Source organism: Peromyscus maniculatus, chromosome 1 (assembly GCF_049852395.1).
Source record: "Peromyscus maniculatus bairdii isolate BWxNUB_F1_BW_parent chromosome 1, HU_Pman_BW_mat_3.1, whole genome shotgun sequence".
Taxonomy (NCBI): domain Eukaryota; kingdom Metazoa; phylum Chordata; class Mammalia; order Rodentia; family Cricetidae; genus Peromyscus; species Peromyscus maniculatus.
The window spans coordinates 121,667,099-121,690,293 of NC_134852.1; the positions used below are offsets into that span (position 1 = coordinate 121,667,099).

The 23,195-nt window shown below is 48.0% G+C and overlaps 1 protein-coding gene across 1 annotated transcript in view; it reads right to left on the bottom strand.

Annotated features, from left to right (window-relative positions):
- The window catches only part of Galnt18 (polypeptide N-acetylgalactosaminyltransferase 18), a 319,360-nt gene that overhangs the window by 157,338 nt on the left and 138,827 nt on the right, over window positions 1-23,195 (bottom strand). The gene's annotated exons all lie outside the window — the stretch shown is intronic.

A 23,195-nucleotide genomic window follows, 5' to 3' on the forward strand; every position in this document is an offset into this window, starting at 1 on the left:
CACCTCGCCAACTTCTCAGCTGATCCTGTTTCCTCAAACTGGAAGCTTCTGAGTCCTCACCCAAATGGATCTCAGCTAAACTGCTGCTAAAAGCCTAAAAGCCTCTACTGGTCCACATGCCTTATATACCTTTCTGCTTCCTGCTATCACTTCCTGGGATTAGAGGCATGTGTCTTTCCCAAGCAAGATACGAGATCAAGTGCTGGGATTAATGGTGTGTGTCACCATGCCTGGCTGTTACCAGTGTGGCCTTGAACTCACAGAGATCCAGATGGACCTCTGCCTCCAGAATGCTAGGATTAAAGGTGTGTGTACCACTGCCTAACCTCTATGTTTAACATAGTAGCTGTTCTTTTCTCTGACCGCCAGATAAGTTTATTGGGGTGCATTTTTTATCAACCACACTAGACCACCAAGGGACTGTTTCAAAAACACAGTGTGGATGGCACATGATGAGTGACACCCAAGGTTGTCCCCTGGTCTCCACACATATGCAGGTACACCTGCACATACATGTACCCCATGTGCATGTAGACACATGCATACATACGCAATGAGCTAAGGGAACTAGGAAAGCAATATTTGTTCCATATTTATATTAAATATTAAGTTAGCACACAATATAATGTGTCATCATGTGACATTTTCATACACAATACAACATGTGACATTTTCATACACAACACACAAGTCAGTCTACTTTGTTCTTGTCTTCCTCCACCTCCATTGCCCTTCCCAGTTCTCTCTTCACCTCTGGCTGGATCCCCTCCTCCCCCAAACAATCTCCTTGTCTTTTTTGTTGTTACACATGTATTCCAGTACCCTCTTCCCCCTCAAGACCACTTCCTCCTTCCACATAACCCCTTTTATGTCCAACACAGGCACCCCATATATAAATTTGAATCCAGACCCCATATTTGAGATGAATATGCCACATTTATCTTTCTGAGTCTGGCTTTATTTCACTTAACATAATGACCTCTAGTTCTATCAACTTTCCTGAAAATGTCATGATTTCATAGTTCCTTATGACTGCATAAAATTCTAGTGTGTGTGTGTGTGTGTGTGTGTGTGTGTGTGTGCGCGCGCGTGCGCGTGCGTGCGTGTGCTCATGTGCTCATGTGCACAGGTTTTTAATCTGTCAAATGAGTGAACAGGGCAGTAGCAAAAAATCCTGGGTGGAATCAGAAGGCCACTGCCTGCCTGCTAGAGGCTTCTAGAATCTTTCTGAGTAATTTCTGAGAGATCTTAACAGGTGAAAGAGAAGTGAAGCCTGCTAGCAGGTAGGAGTGTGTAGCAGGGAAGGCCATGCAGGTGCTTGTGTGTGGTCAGTGTCCTACCTAGTTCACCGAACCTAGTGACTGTGTACCCTGATGCAGGTGACAGACATTTCTCTGGTGCTCCATGGAATGTGGTCATTGCTAAAATCACCCCATCTCCTAGGGTGCTGTGGTAAGCCCCTCGTGCCTGAGAATAATCCAGCATTTTTCACAGACATCCAAACAGGATGGCACATAGAGCTGTCACCTGGAAACATGGAGATGGAGAAGGAAGGAGGCTGTCTCCTCTCTCTCTTCTCCTGCCCCTTCCTCCTTCCACCTCCTCTTTCTTTTCTCCTCTTTCTTCTTTTCCTTCTCATGCCTCCTCTCTTCTTATCTGCCCCTCTCTTCTCTCCTCACCTTGAAGGGGTTCAGAATCAGAAGGAGCCCAGTGATGACTTCTAAAAATCCCTTCTCCCAGAAGGTAGGCACAGAGGACAACATGGTAGGCAGATCCAGTGTCTCCTCCAGAAAGTTGACCCAAGTCATCTTTGGGGAGTGTCCCATCAAACTACAGAGTCATCAACACCTCGGGTTGTTGAAGCTAGGCACCCCTTCCTTTCCCAGCCACAGCTCTCTCATGTGGTATCTGTCCCTTCTGAGTCCCTTCCGTCTTGCAGGTGCTTGCTACAGAACCCTGGACAACTCCTGGGGGAGGATTCCAGGGGGACACTAGTCACCCACTGAGGTGCTACTAATGATTCTGTGCCTATGCATTAATGATAACTGAAAGTGGTTTGGGGCTCATGGTTGACATTTCCAGGGGACATTCCCTGAGGGACCCAGGGGCCTGTAATTCTACTTACATCTCTAGAGTGTTCTTCTCAGTCAGCATCCACCTTGGCTAGCGTCACCCAGAGGTGACCCAGTGACTGCTTTCCTCTGCACTCTGAGTCCTGCACACAAAGGTGCTGAACCTCTTCATCCATTAAAAAATGGTATTATTTTTAATTTAGAGCATTTGTGTATGTGTTTGGAATATGCACCTATGTGTGTGCATGTGCATATGGATGTATGTGGGGGTTGTTGGAGGACTTTGGGTGTCTTATACTGTCACTCTCTGCCTGACCCCCTTGAGACTCTCACTGAACTTGGATCTAAGCTGGTGATCCACAAGTCCCAGCAATCTGGTCTCTGCCTCTCACAGTGTTGTGGTTATAGGCATGTAGCCATGCATGACTTTTTATGTGGGTTCTGGGGATTTGAACTCAGGTCTTCATGCTTGCACAATAAGCATTCTTACCCACTGAGCCATCTCCTCAGCCCACAAACTGTACTCAAACAGCTTCATTCTGTGCTAGGCTGCTTGCTGAATAAGGAAACATGAAGGTAAGTCAGACATGTGCTCCGTGCATGTGGGACAGCTGGCTTGGTGAAAGTGCCACATAGAAAACGTGATCAGTGCTCTGACGGACAGTACACAACATGCCATCAGGTCCCTAGAGGGCGAGTAGGAGGTAGGAACAGTTTCCAAGATGAGAAAGTGCTTGGGTTAGACCATCAAGAGCAAGTGGGACCCACAAGATTACATCAGGAAAGGATCCAGAGGAGGGCACAGCCAGAGCCAAGAAGCCAAAGCGGGAGGAAGTGTGGTGCCGAGCTGAGGGCCTTGGGATAGACACTGTGAGGTACACATGGTGAGGTGCTGCATCCATCGGACACTAAGGAACTTGGTACAGAACTCACTCACTCCCCTCCTGACCACAGCCCCATCTGCACTGTGGGCCAAGACCCACTTAGGGGAGACAAGTCTTGGAAGGGCCAGAGAAACTTCTAGAGGGCAGCTACTCAGTGGGCCTGTGCTTGTGTGGACCGACTGGTAAGCTATGGACATACTTTCAGGGTAGAGTTGACACCAGGGTCCCTCTGGGTGTCTCTCTTCTCCCCGCTGCTTTGGGCTTTTTCTCAGAAGCCTTCAAACTTCTTGGCCAAACAGAAATCTGGGCACATGCCTGTCCAGCCAGGAGCCCCTGGGTCCTACTCTGTGCCGAGTCAGCTCCTCTGTAGTGCGGTTAGTAGCTGTGGCTTGCCAGGTTCTTGGCAAATGTGTATGTTGTCAGCTTGTGTCTTGAGGCAGGGTCTCACTGGGCAGCCCTGGGTGGCCTCATACTCTAGATCCTTCTGCCTCAGCCTCCCAAGTGCTGGGATTCTAGGTGTGTGCCGTCACACACAATAGTAAGCATATTTTAACTATTACCCCACTCCCTCAAATCCTTTATACACAGGTACTTTCTCAGCTTATCAGTTCATCCATGTTAATGCTCAGTCCTTACTCTATATGGCTTGTTTTCCAGAAAGTTCTATCGATGATCATACAGCACGTTTAGGAAATGCTATCATACTATTTCAGAGCTACACCCACAGGGCCTGACACCCACAAACAAGAGTGGAGCCTTGCAGATCTGTCCTAACTGTCTAACTGTCTCCACGCTGCTTCTCTGAGGCCAGAGAGATGCGGAGAAGGGAAGCATTTGCAAAGCTTTGAGCCTAGGATAATCTGCCAAGCACCAGGAGTACAGGTGGACGCCCTGCTGAGCCCTTTGAAGCTGGCTTTGCAGCTAGGCCTTGGTGGTGCTGAGAACCCAGGACAGAGAGACAGGATTAGCTCTCTGAGTGATGTACACCTTGGAGAGCTGCACACCCCTGACCCCTTCTGACTGTGCCTTTCTCCAAGTCCACATCCCTCGAGAGCCTCACAGTGGGAAGACAATTGCCACCTCTTATTATAAAGCTGCAAGTGGAGACTCAGAGGCAGCTTTCTGGAGGGGTTGCAAGAGAGCCTACAAGACCTCTTCTTCAGCAGAACCCAATACCCATCTCTGCCATCTGTATTCTGGCACGGGGGTCCCAGCGCATAGCTGTTGCTAGAAGCCAGAGTGGTTTTGGGGTTAAACCGCAGAACTGAGATGTGACTCACACCACTGAGGGCTCACCAGCTGCCATCCAGACTGGACTGCATGTTCTGTGGGAATGCAGCTTGGCTTCTCAATGCTTGGCTGGACTCCTGCAGCAGCTGGATGGAACCTTCCTGTTCCTGCGATTTTCCTCAGTTATTGGTGTCCCCCTCACTAGCAGAGCACGCGTAAGATGGCTTTGAGAGGAAGTGAGGAGTGGCCCAGCTTTGCCCAGTGGCCAAGTCCTCAGCCACTGCTGTTTCTGTTCACCCTCAGGCCCTGTTCGGAGCTGTGGTTGTCGGGGACTTGGTGACAAGGCCCAGAGCCAGGAGCAACAGGTGGCCCAAATCCTGAGAACATGCTTCTCTAGGCACCGGGGCCTTGTGTGTGACAAGGAGGACACGTGGTCCTGTCTCTTGGTCCTCCTCCCAGATGTCCCTTGGGACTCTTCTCTCCTCACGCCTGGGCCTGCTGTTCAGAGCCTCTGAGCAAGACTCAAAGCCCATTCTTGCCTCTGTTTCTTTCCCTTGTGAATGGGAGCCACCTGCCCAGGTACGGTGGGGGATGCTGTGACCTTGGATTTCAGAAAGATGAAATCTGGGGCTGGAGAGTGGCTCAGTGCTTAAGAACACATGTTCATCTTCCAGAGGACCCAAGTTTGGTTCCTAGAATCTATGTTGGGTGGCTCACAAATATCTCTAAGTCCAGCTCCAGGGGATCTGATGCCCTCTTCTGTGGGCTCCTGCACACATGTAGCATATACTCACATAGACACATAAACACTAATCCCCTTTTTTACAGGTGAAAGTTAAGTATCAAATAAAGGCAAAGATGACACTGAGTGTCTTGGGTAGAATTCTTAAAGCAGGCTTCCTTTTTCCTCCCCTCCCTATCTTTAAAAACAACTCTGCTGAGATATAATTTATATACCACAATGTTCACCCTGCTTAATGTCCAATTCAATGATTTTTAGGAAACTCTTCAACTCCTAAGATGCCTCTGTGCATGCTTTATTTGGCATTAAAAAGCAAAGGGCTAATTGAATGTCTAGAAGTGAACAGTTATCTCAGCTGCTTTCGGGGAAGTCCTGTGTGCCTGCTTCCTGCTGGTAACAATTCACCCTTTTCCGCTAAAAACCTTGATGCTGGGCCTTTCAGGGAAACCTAGACTGGGTTTATAATTCTTCCTTTAGTTGTCCATGAGGACAAGCTTCATGGACTACCCAAGGAGAAGTAACATGTGCAGTCAGTGTCCAGACCCTTCCTTCAGCACAGGTCCACTGTGCAGCACGCCTGCCCCACACCCCTAGGCTAGGATGTGGTCTTTCTCTCCTGCTAACACCTAGCCTCAGGTTCAAATCCCAGCCTTGCCCTGGGCCCAGATGAAGCAAGGTCCTGAGACCTGTGACTGGAAGGCCCCATGTTTATTATTATCCTAGAATTCTGGGAATGAGAGTGTGATGGGGTGTCACTGATCTAAGACCAAGGTGTGGACAGGCTTGTTGCTCCTAGGGTCTCTGAGAGAATCTATTTATTAAATACCTTTCCCAACATCTCTAGGCTCCAGGTTCCTAGCCCATGGCCCTTATTCCATCTTTACAGCAGCAAGCCTTCCTCCTCCCAGCACACTGATCTCCTCTGCTTTCTGCTTCCCCGCTGCATCAGAACCTTACAGTCATTCAGGAATGTGGTTTGCTCAGGATGCTTCCAAGTTTAAGGTCAGCTGGATTAAGCATTTCACTTTCATCTGCAGCCCGACTTCCCCTTTTCATGGAGGCTGGAATGTCCATAGACTTCAGCAATGCAGACAGGCAGATTTCTGGGTGGCCACTCTTCTGCTGACACAGAGCTCAGTTGCTTGGCCCCACCTCCTTCCAATATAGAAAGGAATCAAAGACTCTGTCCCAGGGCTGCAGAGAGGCAAAGGAACTCTAGCTGATAGTTGTTGAGTCTACTGATCCCTCAAGCCCAACATCCACAGTGATGGCCCAGTGCAGTTGGCCCAGTGAGTTGGACAGGGCTGCTGTCTACAGTCAGGGCAAGCTAGCGGACTCAAGGCTTGCATCCTGGGAGGGAACCATGGGATGTGAGTGTACCGTCCCAATCAGGTGGGCTGGATGTCAGAGGGGTTCCAGGCCTCAGCTGGGGTTCTTGGGAGAAGGTTGAGCTTAGGTGTCAGACAGCTTTTGGATGGTAAGCTCACTCCAGCGATGAGACAGTGGCCTTTTCCAGCAGATGGAGCCTATACTGGCTCCTGGTTGAGTCCTCCCACTCCTGCACTAAGGGATTCTGGGTACAGGTGTGGCTGAGCTCACAGCCAAGATGTCTAGTACAGGCAGGGGCAGCCAAACCTCGGTGTGTGCATACTCACAGACAGGAGAACAGAGTGAACCAGAAATTGTGCATAATTAAGCTGCTGTGAAAAGGCTCAAGTTTTACCCTCCAAGCCGATGAAATAAAAAGTACATGCAAAAACCTCATTTTAGGGAGTGGCGAATGAATGTATCTTAGGAATGTGGATTTATGAGTGCCATTACTTACTCCTTTAAAACCACCCTTTACTCCTAGGATTCTGCCGGGGAGATATAATGAACTCCGCAGCACACACCATCATTCTCCTTCCTTGAGAGCTGACAGCCAAGAGCTGAACACCCAGACTCTAAATATACATCTCCCGTTCCCACATAAAGCACTGAGTGTCCGCACATCCATTTCCTGGGATGAATTCGTTGGACACACCCCGATGGCCTTTGAGGGCCACACTTCTCCTGATGGAGATTCATAGATCCATCTGTGGGAGAGAGATACAGGCCCCACCTCAGACCTTTTCTTGGCACAAGTCTGTCTGAAGTGCTGGGACATGCAGAAGGGAAGCCTGCAGCCCCTGGTACCCAGGCCCAGGGTCTCCTATTCAGTAGGACTGTGTGGGTATGAGAACCTGTATTCTACACACCACAGGTGATGGGGAGGCTGTGGGTCCGGGGTCTCACTATGAACACCATGTGGGGACATGAAAGGGGTAGGGAATGTCAGTAGGAACCACAGGTCTGCTCTCCAGTCCTGACTCTCAGCTCCACACTGGGCAGTGCTGACAGGTCATCCCCTTCTTTAGGCCTCTGTTTATAAACACAAGGTGATCATGAAGATCCTTCATGTCCTAACATGTCACTGGCTCTACCTCACACAGACACTTGGACCTCTAGCTCAATTCCTCATGCCTAGAGAGGTTAAGGGACTTAATTGAGCCACAGAGCTAGGAAGCAGCAGAAACCAGAACTGGTGAAGTTCACCAAACTGCTGGATGCCCCATTCCTTGACGTGTGCCTTCCATCATCCAAGAAGACCCTGCAGAATAGCTGTGGCCTCTGATAAATGAATAAGTATTTTCAATATGTCTGAGACAGCCAGAAGAGAGCCTGCACCCAGGGCAATCTGGCAAATTCCTTTCTGCCTCCAGAGCTCCCCCACCAGGGTAGATGCCTGTGGCCAGATCTATAGGAAGCTCCTACAACTTGAAGCCAGGCTGGCAGTAAGGTGGGTTTTATAATGCATTTGGGAAGGGGATTGGGATCACTACCCAGGCCCCAGTGCCACTTTGAACCATGCTGCAATTGCTGGCTGTACACATGTACACAAATGCACATAAACACTTATGCTCACACTTGCACACACACACACACACACACACACACACACACACACACACACACCTCATACCCCCATGCACACAAAGACATGAACCTGAACATGTACATACATTCATGCAAACACACATTTCCACATGTATACACTTATGTATGTACATGTTCCTACAAGTGTACTCATGGGCATTGCCACACAATGCATATGTTCACATATCCTCACACATGAATGTGCATACTAGCATACACACAGACACATAGTTACAGTCTGCAGTAGTTCCCAAAGGCTTGACCCAAGAGCAGATTCTCCTGCTCCGAGTGGCCACTCAACACAGGCAGCAAGATCACTCAAAGCCAGCTACTGCAATGAGCAGACAAGAACACTACATGTTTTACAAAAATTCAACTTGAGCTGGAATATTTTGAGGCTGTACTCTGGCCTAAACAGCCCACATCTGAGCCTCCTGGTGCAGTTTGGTCTGAAGCACAGCCTGGTGAATCTGGGGTTCACTCACATGTGCCTGGGTACCCAGCCAGAGCAGTTCAGGGATGAGCTGGCCCTGACTCCCAACAGCTGTGGGCATCGGAAATCTATTCATGACATTTCTCAGTCATAAATCTCCCCGCCCAGCAGCCATGGCTATATTGCAGTGTGGAAAAGGAGATTTGTCTGCGACAGGCTTTGAAGGCACGTGAAAGCAGCCATCAAAGGAAACAGGCCACTTTCAAACAAAATCCATTTCCCAAGCATGACAGTCAAAAAAAATATTTATCACATGAAAGATGCAAAACCTGTGTGATGTCTCGATGCTGTGTTAGTCATGCAACGTGTGCACCGCGGGACGTGTGCAAAACCTGTCATGCCTGTGATTTTGAAGGGGGTGGGGGTTGTGAATTCTTTTCCTCTGGAAATTCTTAATTTCCCAACCTAGTCATGCTGCCTGGGCACCAGAGGCTAAGGAAGGAGGCAGACAGAGCTTACAGCCAGACAGGCTCAGCAAAGGGCTGGACAAAGGATCTGTGCATGTCTGGGACACAGTGAATGGGCCCTGTGCTTATCTGCTTCTGTCAGCCCTGGGCTTGGAAGGGCATCCATGCTGATACTTGTGCACAAGGTCAGACAAGGCTCCTGCACTGAGGCTAGGATTATCCAGACAACACTTTCTTCCATTATTTAGACTCTGTGCTCTACAAGTGCTCCCTCTCTCTCTGTGTCTCTCTAAAACTCTATCTCTCTGGTGTGTGTGTGTGTGTGTGTGTGTGTGTGTGTGTGTGTGTGTGTGTGTGTTTGTGTGTGTAGGATAAGTGGGGGTGTTATGTGTGCTTGTGTGCATGCATGTGGCAATCAAACACAGACTTCAGATGTCACTCCTTAGGTGCCATCCTCTGTGGTTTTTTAGACACAGTCTCTTACTGTTGGAACTCACCAGCCAGTGATCCTCCTGTCTCTCGCTCTCTGATGAAGGGATTACAAGCAAACTGCCATGTTCAACCCTTGAACATAGGTTCTGGGGCTCAAACGGTGGCCCTCACGCTTGCAGGGCAAGAGGTTTACCAAGTGAGCCATCACCCCGGCCCTTCAAGTATGCTTTCAAAGTGCACCAGTAGGCACCCTCAGCACACACACTAAATCATCAGAAGGCAAACTGCCTCCCTGTGAGGACCAAGGTCTCCCAGACACAGATCTAAGGGTAAATTCTCTGCTCAGAGAGCCTGCCGACCTCAGTCAGGTTCCCCCTCCACATCTTGCCTCAAGGTTGGAGTTGGACCAGAGAGAGCGCTCTGACACACAGCCTTGGCAATGGCTCTTTGGGGTGGACTCATGGACTCAGGTTACTCATCCTTTCACCTGAGTAGTGGCTCAGACAGCAGTTGGCACACTGGTGAAGACACACTGTCTTGAGGTACTTTTTCTGTGTCCCCTTAGACAGAAAAAAACAAGTTCTATGCATTTAGGGTTGTAATGGCATGGAGCCCACTTTCCTAATTCAGAACCAGCAAGATGTAGCTCTGTAGAGTCAACATGGTCCAGAAGTGAAAGGTAGGACCTCGGAGCCACTCTGCCTGGGTCTGGAATGTATCTTCCCCCCTTACTATTTGTGTAGCCTGCCATAAACCTCGAAACCTCTCCATGTTTCAATTTCTAAATGTGCGAAACTCGGAGTGGCCGTAGAAACTGCTTCCTGTGGGGTTCCTACAGGGAGTGTGTAATTTAGCAATAGAACCTTCCACATTCTCCATGGGCACGTGTTGGCCACTAAGTATTGTTAACTGTTACTGGTCAAGTGTTTTGCTGGGAACTATGGGTAGAATGATGAGTGGAGGTGTGGGGCTTCTTGGGGTGGCTCCTTGTCATCTTCTGATCTTCCCCACCCTATCTGCCACAGAGTACTTTAGAATCCTAGGCAGCTTCTCCATCCTTCTCGTAGGTTGTATGAATCCAGAACCTGCCACTGCCCTGGAATGAGTAGCCTAATGAGGCCTTTGGAAGGTCTGCTTCTGATCCTAGGCCCCATCTCTGCCAAAGTCGGGGGATAATGAGAAGTGAGGAAAGCCAGAGCATGAGCATCCCAACACCCCAGAGTGGGGTCCACTGTATCCAGACTGACCATAGAGGCCGGGGAGTTGGGTAGGTGGGTAGACCATCAAACATGCAGCCCAGGGCCACTACTATAGTAAGGATCTTAAAAGTCCCCCAGAAGCCTAGGAGTTAAAGGGTTGGCCCACAGGGTGTTCCACTGGGTGGTGCGGAGGACTTTTGGATGGTGAAGTCTTGTAGGAAAGTCTTTAGGTCTCTGAGGATTTGTCCTCGGCGGTGCCTGTGGGACTCCAGCCCCTTTACCCATCCTCTCTTCTGCGTCCTAGCCACAAGATGAGCGCCGCTGCTCTGCCATGCACTTCCACCACCGTTGCATTGCTGCTCACAGCCCAAAGAAAGAGTGCCAGCGTTGGATTCTCCAACACTGCGAGACAGGGCAAAACTTGTAACTTAATTTTCTCAGGTATTTTAACAGCAGTGAGAAGCTGACGAACACACCCCCTGCGGCTCTGTGGTTCTGTAGGAAAGTCGTTAAGTTCCTCATGGCTTGAGTCCTGCTCCTCCAGGCTGCCCAGGATCCTGGTGCTCTCGTGTCCCAGGAGCCATGGCATCTCAGTGGCCACAGAAGTTAAAGAAACCTGAGTCACCACCAGCACAGTGTGGCCAGGGAACTGAGAGTGGCCTAGCAGTGACAAGCTGCTGTTTGAACATGTCAAGCAGGGCCCCAGACCACCTCAGGTACCCACCCGCTCTACTTATCTCACACAACCCTGTAGCACACTTAGCTCCTTGGACCGAGGACTTTGGAGAGACCATCTCCTTCCTAAGCTCCTTGCCTCCTGCAAGGCCCCAGACAGGGGATGGCATTGTGGGTCAGCATATAGGACAGGGTGCACACCACCCAGGGCCTGCCTTCTCCAGAGCCCTCCCTGCATTTCTGGACAAGGTTCTGTTCAGCACAGTGGGAGGTCTCCCAAACGCATCAGTGCCACATGCAGAGCTAGGGGGCCCAGGAATCTCCTCCCACACTAGTCTCCAGATCAGCATCTTGGCCATAACCTACAGTAAAAAAAAATATTTCCTGTACTGCACTCATAACACACACACACACACACACACACACACACACACACACACACACCTCTCTACATGGAAAGCAAGTTTACAAAACAGTGAACAAAACAGTTTATGTCTCATGGTTAATCTTCATTATCAACTTGATTAGATTTAGACTTGAGTTGCCTAGGAGACACACCTCTCTGGGTGTGTTTATGAGTGCATTTCCAGTGAGGTTTAGCTGAGGAGGTATAAGTGTATCAACTGCCACAATCCAGAATCACTCTTGGAAGGGAGTCTTAATGAGGGGTTGTCTACACCAGGCTGGCCTGTGAACTTGTCTTTGGTGGATTGTCTTGATTACAACAATTGACATGGGAAGACCCAGCCTGCTATGGTGGCACTATTCTCTGACTCTGAGTCCTGAACCGTGAGTGGAGAAAGTGAGCTGAACAATGAGCATGCGTACACTCACCCTCTCTGGCCCTGGTTGTGAATGTGACATGACTGGCTATTTTAAGTTCCTGCCACCATGCCTTCCCTGCCATGGTGAATTAGATCATCAAACTCTAGCCAAACCAGCCCCTCCTCCTTTAAGTGGTCTTTGTCAGGCATTTTATTACAGCAGCAAGAACATAATGGGTGCACTACATATGACTAGATCTGAGACCTTCTATTTTGTTCTGGAATATTCTATTAAGAAAGAGGAATGCTGGTTGTGCCCTAGTAAACTAATTTCATGACCCACTGATAGGCAGTGGCCAAATTTTGAAAACCACTGATCTAGATCACAATGAATGTTAAAATTCCTGCTCTCCCTTCATATTACTTGAAATTTAACAGATAAATATCACTGTTGTAAACACCAATGATGGCCATTTTGAATGATGATGCTATTTCAAAGTGCATATGACCTATAACTGTCCCAAGATGCTGATGTGGCAACACATGGGAGAAAGGAGGACCTGCCACACATGCAATAAACATATCTAGGGTAGCGATTTTTTTATAGTAATGTAGCTCAAACTGCCCTCAAACTTGGAATCCTCCTGTCTCTGCCTCCTGTGTTTTGCTGGGATCATAGGTAAATGCCACTGTGCTCAGTCCAGGACAATAGGTGACCCCTGAGAAAAGTTAGGGGTCATTCTTTATAAGGACATTCCCAGATTTACAGGGAGATTCACCATAAGATACTCCCAGATCCACCGGAAATCCACCATAAGGACATTCACAAATCCATGGGAGATCCACCATAAAGACATTCATAGATTCATGGGAGGTCCACCATAAGGACATTCATGGATCTGTGCAAGGTCCAGACATAAGGATACTCACAGATCCATGGGAGACTGGACTGGTAGGCCTTACAGGAGATTTCTAGAGGATTCAGAGTGGAAACTGTCTTACCACCTGGGTGTCAGAGCCCCGCTCTATGTCTTTGACTATAAAACATGTGAAACACATTTACTATCTCTGAACACAGGCAATATGTTTAGAGAACAGCATCTTCCTAGAGGGTCCAGGAGGCAGGATATAGGCATCCCTGAGTTCCTGCCAGGCATGTATGCTGTGTGGGCCAGGGACAGAGAGAGGGCACTGCTGGGCCTCAATGACATGCAGACATCCATCTCAGTAGTCAGGGGTTGCAGCCCTGCCACAGCGTCAGTTTGTACCCAGCTTGTGCCACTCAGCACCCCAGGAGCAAACCTCCTCTTACACCAGCTTCTGTCCTTAGCTACCAAACCTGATCCTTCACAGCCCCCATATATCCAGAGGCGATGTGACTAAGGCTCATCTCCTAGCTTCTGCCAACAGCCTCTGTACACAGCAGAAGCCACTGCTAATGTGATAGCCTGATGGAGCCACAGTGAAGGGAACCACCCTGTGGGTAGAGCAAGCCCAAGTCCTAGCCAGAGCACACGAAAGCACTCTGCACACACACACACCTGCACCTGAGCAAGCAGGACACAGACCGACACTATTCCTGAGCTAGAGCTGGGCCCAGGATTTCAACACAGCTGCATTTTAAAGACAACAGGGAAATAAAGCAGCTAAGTGCTGATGTCCAGACCCACCCCACCCCAGCCCTGACTAAATTCAGTTCAGTTTTCCTGCCTTTGGTTTGTTTATCTACTCAGGTGACTCTAACATACAGCCATGGTTTAGGACCACTGGGCTGAAGGCAGCAGTTTCTGACTCCAGTCTGTGTGTGAGAATCCACCTCACAAGTTCATTAAAAATGTAGACTGCCCCAGATGTTCCTCCTCTCCCCGAAGGGTGATTCTCAGCACAGCACGAGAGCAGCTCCTGCCTGATCTGCAAGACTCGGGGTCCACTGTCAACACCTCAAGTCCCAGCAGCCACGCAGCCTCAGTGCCGCATCACCTGAGCTGAGCATCACCTGATCTGACATTACCGTTTCCTTAGGTATCACAAACGCTACTCTAGAAAAGCGCGTTTCCTTCTCTCAGACGGAGTAAGATGCTGTCATTACCTCCCTTCCAAGGGCCTTCGGAAATTTAATAACTTTTGTCTGCAAGGTCTATTTTCTTCACCTGAGCATCATGGCATTTTATCTCCCTCCTGGAGTTTCTAAGCCTGCTCCTCCCCGTGTCTCCTCTCTAAGCCCAATACAGAGGGTTTTCAGATACCCTTGTGTGCCTAATAAAAAAAGCCTGTGCCATTGCTGGGCTACCCTGGTTCCCAGACCCCAGATGCTCAGCTCCTGGCCTCCTCCTCCCTGCCCTTCACACTCTTAGAAATGGCCAATTCTTGAGAAGTCCCATCTTTCCTCTCAGATGTTTCTCTTGGGTGTTCTACAGAACACACTCTGGGGAACAGATGAGAAAGCCTTGCTCCACCCTGCTGCAAGGCTGCAGGAAGGCTTCTGGGGGAGGGAAAGTCTGACCAGTTGAGGGATTGTAGGTCTAAGGGGCTCTTCATGGAGCTCTGCTCTCTTGAGTTACCGAGTTACTTAGGATGGGGGAAGGGATTTTGAAATCAAGATTCCAGAAATGCCCAGGCACTCCTCTAAGCAAGAAGCAGCCTGTTCCCATAGAATGTGGCATATTCTTTAGGTGTGGGGCTGGAGAAAGGTGACATAGAGCATTGCAGGAGGGACAGAGAGGCAAGTTCAACTGTCTCCCAGACTCCAGAACCCTCACCTTCCAGGACAAGTTAACGGGGCAGTGGGTATGCTGCTAGAGAGGCAATTGTTGCCGCCTGACCATACGAGGTCAGCAAAACCCAGCTTCTTTTAGCCACACGACATTGAGAAGCTAAGTCTAGGGAGATTATTTTGGGGACTGCTGTAGCCAAGAAAAGCTGTCTGAGTTGCTATAAACACAAAAGGATAGAGGCTGCTTTATTGCCTTTGTGAGGATTTCAGACAGTCAGAGCTAATGAAGGTCCTGAGCTGCACTGTCCCAGACTCTGAAGGGACTTCAGAAGGAGAAGATGAAAGGTGGGATGCAGCCCTGACAACCTGGCCCTCATTATAAGTGACTCCAATGCTTCCTGGCAGCAGGCAAGCTTCACTGTGCACATCTCCAGGCCTGTGGCTCAGGCTTTTCCTAGGGAGTACAGAGCAGGCCCTAGAAGACAGGGCACCACTGATGAACAACATCTTCTCCAAGGCCAGAGGTCTGTTCACCTCAGATACCCAGCCACACCAGCTCCTCAGAGCCCTGGTCCCAACTAGACATCAGCCAGTCACCAGAGTCCACTTTGTGCGAGGACCCGGGAAGGTAGAAGGCTCCAAGTTTAGCAGGCCAGAGTTGAACTGCCAGCCTGCCACTCACAGGTTGAGGCTGAGCCAGCTCCTGACCCACTGGTTACTCAAGCAGCAGAAACAGGATAAACAGATATCTACCTCCTAACAATTGGGTAAAGCCATTTTTCACATGCAGTGCTTAGCACTGCCTGAGCCATGGTAGACATGCTATCACCATTATGGCAGAGCCCAGGCTAAGATAACAATTCCTCTATGGTACATGACAGCCCAGCACACTGAAGACCCCAGGCTGAGCCGCTAGATTTCCACTTGAGACCCTGCTCTGTCTTTTACCAGCTGCAGACTTGGTCATGTTTGTACACACTTCAAAGCTGTTGGGTCTTCCTCTGTAAAAGTAACACAATACCTATACTTGCCATATCTACCACAAAGCATTTGGGTGGGGTGTATGAAGTGACACACTCAGGCCAGCACATCTGTGGACTTCCTGACTTGGTGCAAGAGAGGCCTGGCCAACCTGTATACACTGTCGCACAACTACCCTGAGGGCAGATCTCATACTAAGGACCTTTCCCCAGAGCACCTTGGAATCTTGCTCTATAGAGCAAGGGCATTCAAAGCTCATTTGCAAAGTCGCCTGAGCAGAGACAGGAAGGATGTCCCACCTGCTGCCCTCAATTTTGTTGCCTTGAGCAGGTATCTAACACAGATGTCTAAGAAGAGGATGGAGCAGGATTCCCAGAAGGGTCCTCTCTTCCAGAGCTTTCCTTTGCCTGCCAGGTCAGGATCCACCTCTCTAAACTTTGCCACTGCATAGAATATGTCAATGACTAGCCTCTGGCTTGTTTTCTGTTGGACCCATGAGAACCATGTAAGCTCCATAGGGAGGCTGGGAGCTCTGAGGTTAACTTGTGCCTTGGTCATCATTGGGGCTACCATATCACATCATCTAGAAATGGCTCCATACACCTTGTTGACTTGATGTGCTGATAGTAACCAAGACAGTGTTTATAAAGGCTATAAAAAGCCCGGGGCCTGCTGTGAAAAAGATGTGGTGATATATTGTGTTCTCTAATAAAATTTGCCTGAAGATCAGAGAACAGAACAAGCCACTAGATTAAACATAGATGCCAGGCAGTGGTGGCACACACCTTTAATCCTAGCTCTCGGGAGGCAGAGATCCATCTGGATCTCTGTGAGTTCAAAGCCACCCTGGACTACATGAGATTGACTCAGTCTAGAAGAGAAACAGAGCCAGGCAGTGGTGGCACACACCTTTAATCCCAGTACTTGGGAATCACGTGCCCTTAGTCCCAGCACTAGAAAGGAAGTAATATGGCTGGGTGGAGAAAGGTATATAAGGCATGAGGATCCAGGAACTAAAGGATTTTCAGGCTGAGGAGTCCTAGAGGTAAGAGGCTGCTTGTTTTTTGTCTCTCTGATCTTTCAGCATTTACCCCATATCTGGCTCCGGTTTCAAGAGGATGCTTGGATAACCACCCTGTCCTAGTACTGTTGCCACAGCTGAACACCACAGACTGGGTAATTTGTAAAGAACAGTTTATTTTGCTTGTGTAGGAATTATGCTCAAGAGCATAATGCTGGCCCCTGATGAGGGCTTTCTACAGAATCCCTAAGCATCACAGGGGAAAGAGAGTCATGGGAGATAACTTAAATAACTTTTATAATAGACTTACTCTTGGGATAACAGACCCATCCCCTCCATAGCCTGTCAATAAGTGAGTAGATTCACCCACTCATGAGGGCAGAGCCTTCATGACCCATTCACCTCCCATAGCCACCTTCTCAATACTGTTGCATTGGGTCTCAAGTTCTCCATGTTCATTCTTGGGGAAAACATTTAAATCGAACACATTCTAAGCAAGGGGACTGAGGCTTGGAGAGGCTTAGTATCTCATGTAGGGATTGTCAGTAGGAAAATTAGGCAAGCAGGACCCCATATCTGGGCATGTCACTGATGGTTCCTCCCAGGCAGTGGGACCATTGTCCCTTTAGCTCCTGCCCTGCTCTAGCCCTAACTAGATGGCTGTGGAAACAGCAGCTTTGTAGTCCAACTCTCCATCAGCAGCACAGTTATCAGGGGTCATGGAGGGCCTAGGGAAAAGATGGCCCTTGAGTGAATGGCTGAGCCATGAGGAGAATGGTCAATGGAAAGCCACTCATAGGAAGCAATTTGTACTTTCTTCTGGGCTGCTCATAAGATAAATAAGCTGCTTTGGAGTGCACAGACAAGGAGGAATGGGTGCTCTGTCTCACACAAAGAGCAGCTGATGGTAACCCGCTCTGACAAGAGGCCAGGGCACAACCATCTGGAGGCTGGCTATGCTTTCCACTGTGCTGTAGTGCCCAGCTGGGGCAGAGGGAGGGATGGCCAGGGTCCAGTGCCAAGGCATGGTTGTCAGACTCCCTAGCCCAAGGCAGACCTGGGGCTGAAAGGGGAAGGCAGTCATGTGGGCAGCAGAGAACATCAACAGTCGTCTTTCTTCACACTCTCGCTGGCCTGGTGTATTTCTCAGAGCTTTCCTTTTATGTCCCCCAATAAATCAAACTGAAATCAATTTAGGATGGGGATAGTCAGAGAGATGTGTGGCAATGAAGTCAATGAACTGGTTGAAGATATTCGTAGATGGTGTAGTTGGTGATGGAGAAAGACATGAGCACGTGATAGGGCAAACGCTTGCTGAACCCGATTCCCCAGAACGGAGGAAAAGCACAGACTCTATGAACTGGGTCCACTTGAAGTGATTGAAATGTATACCATGCTATGTTTATTAATCTGTCACACAGCATGTGGAGCATGTTCATTACATCACTTCATCTTCAGAGTAACCCGTAAGTATGACCACCCCTGCTTCTGCATAAAGAAACACAGGCAGGGCTGTGTCACACAGTGGATTGTACTACAAGTGCTAGGGAGGCAGCTCAGTCAGTAAGGTGTTTGCCATGAGTGCAGAAGGACCTGAGTTCAGTCCCCAGAACCCATACAAAAAGGCGGATATGGCGGTATGTGGTGGTATTGTGTTCCCCAAAATATTGTGCACCCTAATAAACTTATCTGGGGTCAGAGGCAGAACAGCCACTAGATACAAAGGCTAGAAAATGATGGCACTCACACCTTTAATCCTAGCATTTCAGAGGTAGAAATCCCTCTGGATCTCTGTGAGTTCAAGGCCACATTGGAAACGGCCAGGCATGGTGACACACGCCTTTAATCCCAGAAAGTAAGCCTTTAATCCCAGGGAGTAGTGGTAGAAAGCAGAAAGGTATATAAGACGTAAAGACCAGAAACTAGAAGCATTTGGCTGCTTAAGCTTTCAGGCTCCTAGCAGCACAGTTCAGCTGAGAGCCATTCAGATATGAGGACACAGTGGCTTTCAGTCTGAAGAAACAAGACCAGCTGAGAAGTTGGCCAGGTGAGGTTAGCTGTGGTTTGTTCTGTCTCTCTGACCATCCAGCATTTCACCCCAATAACTGGCCTCGGGTTTGATTTTATTAATAAGAACTTTTAAGATTCATGCTACAGCAGTACACACTTGCAATCTCAGCACTGGGAGGGTGGTGACAGCCTGAGTTTCAGGTTCAGCGGTGAGAGACCTTGTCTCAAAAGATAAAAGTGGAGAATGATCAAGGAAGACACCCAACCTTGTGTATTCATGTGCGTACATGTGTATGTGCACTAGCATGCACATATGCATGCACACTAATATAAAAGATACACATAGATGTAATAATTAGGGGGCTAGGAGCAGAGGTACCATCCATGCATGCTGCTCTACCCTATTCTGTCCTCTGCCTCTACTATAAACCCAAGAAAGGCATATTCAACCCAGTATCCAGAGGCCCAGAAAAGCTACAGAACAAAACAGAACATTATATGTTAAATAAAATTAAACAGAACTCAATAGGGCTACTATCACCTATTTGACTACCTCAGTACACAATACTCAGAAGCAAGAACTTTGGGTGGATGAAAATATATTTATTAAGCAATCAAATAAAAGTGCTCTGGGCCCAGATTGCACTCTAGCATATAACTTATTTCTATAAATACAAACCTAGTCTTATCCAAATGCTTGAAAAGAAAGTTGCCTTTCAATAGAGAATCTGCATTTCAGCATAAAGGAATATGTCTGAGTTATTCACCAGAGATAGGAGATCTGATGACTGCTATATATTTAGCATTTAGAAAGCCTGAGGATTCAAAGGGCTCACTGCAGGCCTGAGGATAGGCCATGTGTACAGAAGTGCTGGGTAAAGTATGTAAGCATCAATTGCAGCATCATGAGTATTCTCTCTATAAAGGAAGTCACAAGGACAACAGTGGCAGGGCTATCTTTTTGCAAAATGAAAATGTGTCTAAAGGTCAAGATGGAGAGAAGCAAGTTCAATATTCTACAAAGTGACCATCTATCACATACAAAGCCCCTGGGTTGGTAACTCAGCATCTACTGGAGGCAGCAGGTGAGTTTTTGCTTCATGGGGTACACCCTCTAGTGACAGAAATAGATATTTGGTAAATCAAGCAGAAACCTTGGGCATTCCAGTCTGTGACACAGTGGAGAGGGACTTTAGGAGGGAAGGTACTGTCTAGACATGGTGGCTAGCTTAGGTAACACTTGAGCTGGCATCTAAAAGATGAGAGGAACCAACCACCAGCAAAGGAGATGGCAGGGATAGGACTCTCTATTGCCAGAATGAGTTCAATGACCAAAGAGAGACAAAGGGTTGGCAAGAGTGAGTGAGGCAAGAGACTGAAGAGAGATGGCTGGAGCACTGTGAGCTTCGGTGAAGAGCGAAACCTTGGCATAACAGTGATGGGGAAAGTTGGAAGGGTTTTAAGCAAAAGAGCATTAGGAGCAGATAGACAACCTGAAAAGCCCATTTTGGTGGGCAGTGGATAGAAGGAGGCCACCTAGGAGAGACTGAGCCATTGGGAGAAGATATGGCTTGGATGAAACTGGAAGATTGGAGATGGAAAGAGATAGCTGGATTTACAATATACTTTGGGAGTAGAAACACCAGACTTTAAAGTTAAGTAAAGGTGAATTTACTCATTCAACAAACATTGAAGATCAACAAACACAAAGCCCAAGGATTTAGTCTTTCTTACATCCACAGGGTTTTAAAACTACAGAGGATCCTGAGTGGAAGCAAAGCTTTGGAAGCAACAGATGAATCCAAATGATATAGCATGCAAGTGGGTGTTTGGATGAATGGATAGATAGTGATGTAATACATAGATGGATGACAGAAGGACAGACTAACGATAAATAAGAAATAGATAGACCAATAGATAGTATGATAAATAAGAAATAAACAGACAAATGATAGATGATAGATGTGGTAGTTTGATTAAGAACGCCTGCCCCCACAGGCTCATGTATTTGAATGTTCAGTCCCCAGCTGGTAAGAAGAGTTAATAAGGTGTGGCAGTGGTGGAGGAGGTGTGTCACTGGGGTGGGCTTTGAGGTTAAAAAGCCCACACCATTTCAGTTTTCTCTCTCTCTCTGCCTAGTGGTTGTGGATCAGATGTAAGTCTTCTCCAGAGCTGCCCTGAGCTCTGACTGCCTTCCCCCAGCACCAGGTTCTAGACACAATCTAAGCCAAATGTGCTCATATCTGGTGACTCCTAACCACACCCAGACTTCCTGTCTAACATACAAGGAATGTCTCCCAGGAAAGACAGGCACTTAAACTGCAAACGTTCAGAGGAGAAAGGCTGAATACCTTTCTACATGTACATTCAAATTTCTCCCATTTCCATTTTATTTCAACAAGAAGAATAAGCACATGAGATCTCTGTTTTACTCTTTTTTCTTCTAATTCTACTTGGTGTCACTTCTCTCGTGCCTTCTACCTGCATAATACATCTTGTTATCATCCTGCAGTTGCTGCATCTTAAGTACCTGATAATTATCATATTTCTAGAGCCTGTTAACATGCACTTTCCCCCGCGAGAGCCTACTCAATCTCCATGTGAGCCATTTATTTCATTTTTTAGGAACATCACAGGTGGGTGCTCTGTGGAAAAGCAATCATTAATCTCATTAAAACAGCAGGGCAAGGCACTGAGAACGCATCTCCTGACACATTCAGAGTGGAGACTTGTGGCTCCTGAGACCCCCAAATTGAGTTTTGTTCCTTTTAGTCATAATGAGTGGTTAAATCCAAAAGCATACTTAAAACAAAATCTTTGAAACTTGACCTGAGGCTGCAGATCCTGTCGCTAGTACTCACTTCATGGTATTGTTAGCCAGCCCCCAGAAAAACCACGTGGACAGCTGCACCTGCCCAGCATTTGTATGTGCATTTTCTAAAGATGTGTGACTTTGAACAGGTTAGCATTAGAACAATGGGAACATCACTGGGTGTGGTGGAAGCAGAAAGATGAATAATTTAGCAATAGATCAGTAATTGAGGTTAATCTGCCCTATGAGATTCTGTCTCGAAAGAAGACAATGGGTGTCAGGGATGTAGCTCAGTTGGTAGAGTGCTTGGCTAACTTGCATAAAGCTGTGGGTTGAATCCCCAGCATGGTGATGCATGCCTGTGATCCCAGTACTGCATGCCTGTGATCCCAGTACTTGAGGATGTGGAAGATCAGAAGTTTGAGGTCACTCTCAAATATGTAACTATCCTGGAATACATAAGACCTTGTGTCAAAAGGAAGAGAGGGAATGAAGGAGGAAAGAAGAAAACTGGGAAATTGAGGTAAGGGTGTGGCCCAGTGCTTGAATGCTTTTCTAACATATGCAAGAACCTTGGCTCAACCAAACACGACACAAAACACAAAAAGGAAAGCACCACTGAATTTCCCCCAGTCCCAGTGGCCCTTCTCCAGGGGCCGTCTAGACACCCAACAATCTACAGTCATTTCGTGGAATTCCAAGTCACTCAGTCCAAGCAACACTCTACAGAGGTTCAGGAGCAGATCTGGGGAGCCATGGTTTACATGACTTGCATTGCTCTCTAAACTCAAGCCTTCCCTTCCTGTCAGGCAATGAGGAGACTACTACCTACAGACAGGAATCTGGACACAGTGAGCAAGAGCATGGTCTTCTCCCATTAGCCTTCCCTTCTTGTCCTTGGGAGTCAGTGAGCGCTCTACATCAGTTCAAGATGTTGCCAGCTAGGCTTATGGAATTGAGAAACCAATTCACTCAAGTCCTGTTCCAAACCATCTGATAACTCTAGCTCAGCACTCACCCTGGCTCTGAGCAGCAGCAGGATGGGGGAAGGGCATCCCAATGTTAATAAAAGCACAGAAAAGTGACTCCTTATACTCACAGCCCCCTGGAATTCTGACTCTTGGTTTTGTAACAGAAGACTTATTAGAGTTCAGAATGGTTCAGCTCACATACAAAGACACACTGACATAGATAGACATGAGAACATGGGGGGGGGCCCTAAGTTCTGTTCTATGGAATAATAAGAATCAGGAAGCATGAACTCCCTTGGGTACACATGGCTAATTGGACACATTCAGAAGGGAGAAATCTCTTTCAGAGCCTATAAAATTAAAGGCAATAAATAAGCAACTAAATGTGTTTCCTCCAATCTGGAGGTGCCTCCTTTATTGGCTCATAAAGCATTGCCTGGCATACTGGTTCTGCTATCGACAGCTCAGAGACAAGGTTGCACCATCAGTCCGCTAATTGGAACATCCCTTTCCCGGGAAACTCCTTAGTAAAGGACTGGGGTTCAGTTCCCACTATCTCTTGGCAGGGGCTGTGGCTCAGAGGCGCTTAGATGCTTGAGATAACGATTGCACAGCAGCTTGGTGTGGAAGTGACAGAAACAGGGGAGGCACACTTCTGAAGATGCTGAGCCACGGAGAACACTAAGCTTGGGATCTTCTCCAAGGCCCTACCATGTGATGGGTGCACGATGCCCAAAGGAGCTTCAGACAACACGGGCATGAAACTTCAAAGCCGATGGGAAACTGGTCTGCATTTCATGTGACTGAGGGAATAAAATGTTGAGTCAGTCCAAA